Source organism: Lepidochelys kempii, chromosome 14 (genome assembly GCF_965140265.1).
Source record: "Lepidochelys kempii isolate rLepKem1 chromosome 14, rLepKem1.hap2, whole genome shotgun sequence".
Taxonomy (NCBI): Eukaryota; Metazoa; Chordata; order Testudines; family Cheloniidae; genus Lepidochelys; species Lepidochelys kempii.
In genome coordinates, this window is record NC_133269.1 from 34,539,077 (window position 1) to 34,542,700 (window position 3,624).

The 3,624-nt window shown below is 47.9% G+C and overlaps 1 pseudogene; it reads left to right on the plus strand.

The window, feature by feature from the left end:
• The first annotated feature begins 748 nt into the window (after positions 1-748).
• Positions 749-2,944, plus strand: LOC140898140 (olfactory receptor 10A7-like; annotated as a pseudogene).
• Positions 2,945-3,624: the final 680 nt, after the last annotated feature.

Consider the following 3,624-nt stretch of genomic DNA (forward strand, 5'->3'; position numbering starts at 1 on the left):
TTAGCTATTAAGAAGGGGGAAAGGTGCCCCTTAATCTCTGGGTTTGCGGGTGTCATTTAAGGGGGCTTACCCTGCAAGGCTGATGGTAGCCAGGACGAGAGCTTTATTCTTATGGGCTGGCTACTGGGGTCAGGGCTCTGCCAGAGCTGGCAAAGCATTAAGGCACCCAAGGTTGCAGGGCAGGCAGGGACAGAACCCCTGACTGGTCTGCGTGATCCCCAAAGTGTCACCATGATGCTCACATAACAGCATAAAAACTGATCTGCATGGTACAGCACAAATGAAATCGAACAAATGCCTGCCTAAAAAGGCTTTGGCGTTCCAGTTTTGGACTGGAAAAAACAGTCAAGGAGGCTGGTTTCTGCTGGGGACGAGTCCAAAACAAACCAATGTTCAGCTGTTTGTCCCTTCTGGCCTTGGAGTCTGACTTCAGCTTGGCTCTCCCACATCCTAGGGAGGCTATAGAGTCACGTTCATACTCCATTCCCGGCGCAATGACTATCTGTTGCCATTCATAATGATGACAATGAATACTCATCGGGCTAGGAAAACTGGGTGAATAACTCTATGGCCTCCTACTTCATCATTAGCCTACATTGTATGAATCCCACCACCTCAGCTTGGGTCCTCAACCCAGCATTTGGGCTGTGACCTCAAGGAGAGGAAGCATTTGAATCAATAGATTAAAGTTTAACAAACGTCATTCTCATTGTACTGTAGAGTTTATCGCTTCCCCCAGATACATCCTATGGCAGACACAGAACAGGGAAATCAAATGTCCATCACAAAATTCATCCTCATGGGATTTGGGAATATCCCCAAACTGCGGGTTTTCTCTTCCTGCTGTTTCTAGCAATCTACTTTGTGATCCTGGCCGGGAACATCCTCATCATTGTGCTGGTTGTGGATGATCAGCACCTTCACACCCTCATGTACTTCTTCCTGGGGAATCTGTCCTGCTTGGAGACCTGCTACACCTCCACCATCCTGCCCTGGATGCTGGCCAGTTTCCTGACTGGGGACAGAACTATTTCTGTCAGTGGTTGCCTCACAATATTATTTGTTTGGTTTCTTTGGAGCGACAGAATGTTCTGTCTTAGCTGCAATGTCTTATGACCGGTATTTAGTAATATGCAAACCACTGCATTATGCAGCCCTTATGAATGGCAGTTTATGCCTCCGGCTAGCAGCTGGTTCTTGGATGTGTGGATTTTTGACTATTCCCATAATAGTAATTCTTGAGTTAGAATTTACTTTCTGTGGTCCCAATGAAATTGATAACTTTTTCTGTGAATCTACACAAATAATAAATCCGTGCTGCAATGACACCTACCAGATGGAGCTTGTTGTTACCATCCTGGCAGCTTTATTCACTATGCCCCCCTTTGCATTAACCCTGACATCCTACATGTGCATCATCACCACCACCCTGTGAATCCCTTCCACCACTGGGAGGCAAAAGGCATTTTCTACCTGCTCCTCTCACCTCATCATGGTGACCATTCACTGTGTATCTGCTACCAAAAACAAACACACTGAGAGACCTGAACAAAGCGTTCTTTGTCTGCTACACAATTCTGATTCCTGTGGCCAATCCCTTCATATACAGCCTGAGAAACCACAAGGTCAAGGAAGCCCTGAAAAAACTGTCAGTAAGTGTCTAGATTTTATGAGAATTCAGAAACTTTAATCCCTTAAGGCAAAATGGTGTAATACTCATGTTATGTGGACCTTATTTCTCAATCAATTTTTGGTGATATGCGCTTATAACATTTTGAGGATGTGCAAAGTTTTGAAAGTATAAGAGGAATCAATACCAGGACTGTTGGAATAAAACTGAGCTGTATTTTACTTGCTGAATGTGGGTAGATATCTCGATTAATTCCATACACTAAAATAACTTAGGGCTAGATCTACGAAGGGACTTTGGTGTTGCAACGAGTAAGTTTTAATGCCATGCCAGCCAGTGGGAACCTCAGCCCTGAGTTCGCAGCCAGGCTCCCTATACGGTGCATGGGGAGAAGTAGGCAGCTAAGAAAGGGATCCCCAGAGATCAGCATGCGGAGCAAGGAGCTGCCTCACCTAGCCAAGAGGAAAAATCAGTTAGAGTGTTGCCTAAGCCCCATCTCTCCCATGGAGTTAGACACTGCCTCTGCTTGGGATTTTCAGCTGGGAACCCCAAGGTGGGAGGGGTGAACCCACCAGGCTGTTGGAGACTCAGGTTCAGTCCCCCCGACTAATACAGAGCAGGGATATGACTGTGGGTTCCCCCACCCCAGGCGAATGTCCTAGCCACTGGACGGCAGAGTCCTCCTCTGGCCCAATGCATGTTTAATTAGTTTTACACAGTGGAACAATGTCCTCAGGAGACTCTGAGGGAGCCCCAGACCTGATTGCCCTCCATGCCAGTGCATGGGGACTCACCCAAGAAGAGGAGAAACCCAAGTTTAAATGGCTCCTCTTCGGGGGGGGGGAGGGAATTGGACCTGTCTCCCCCACGTCCTGGCTGAATGCCCTAGCCACTGGGATCAGGGTTATAATGGAGGCTTCATGTCCCCCAGACACTTTGGTTGGGGATAGGCATGCTGGGAACATGCCTACCGGATTGAGCCCTGTGGGTGAGACAGGCAGGGCCATGTCTAGCTTGAGGCTCCTGTGGGGGTGAGGTCTGAGATGAGTGCCTAGACTGAGGGGGCTGTGCATATGTTCACTGGCAGAGACTGGCTGCTACAGGCCTTTAGTGGCAGAGATTTAGCCACCTATGACATCAGGTGTCAGCTGAGCCGGTGTTTTGAGGCTCTCAGTGGTGCCTAAATGCTGGCCCTAGGCACCTGAGTCCCATTGTAGACCTAGCTCTGAAAACCCAACTTCCGAAGTGATGGATGCTCTTCGGCCCATGGCCTCTCAATGAGATTTGTGTTCCTGTGTCGCCCAGGTTGCTTGAGGCCAGATGTACTTAAAGGTATTGAGGTGCCTAGTGGGATTTTCAAAAGCATCCAGGTGCAGAACATGCCAAAAATGGGTTTAGGCCCCAAGATGCTGCTGAAAGTCCTATTGGCGTCTAAATACATTTTAAAATGTATCAGTGAAATCCTTGCTGATCTTAAGCACAAAAAAGAAGCTTACAAGAAGTGGAAGACTGGACAAATGACCAGGGAAGATGATAAAAATATTGCTCGGGCATGTAGGAGTGAAATCAGGAAGGCGCAATCACACCTGGAGTTGCAGCTAGCAAGAGATGTTAAGAGTAACAAGAAGGGTTTCTTCAGGTATGTTAGCAACAAGAAGAAAGTCAAGGAAAGTGTGGGCCCTTACTGAATGAGGGAGGCAACCTAGTGACAGAGGATGTGGAAAAAGCTAATGTACTCAATGCTTTTTTTGCCTCTGTCTTCACGAACAAGGTCAGCTCCCAGACTACTGCACTAGGCAGCACAGCATGGGGAGGAGGTGACCAGCCCTCTGTGGAGAAAGAAGTGGTTTGGGACTATTTAGAAAAGCTGGACATGCACAAGTCCATGGGGCCGGATGTGCTGCATCCGAAAGTGCTAAAGGAATTGGCGGATGTGATTGCAGAGCCATTGGCCATTATCTTTGAAAACTCATGGCGATCGGGGGAGGTCCCGG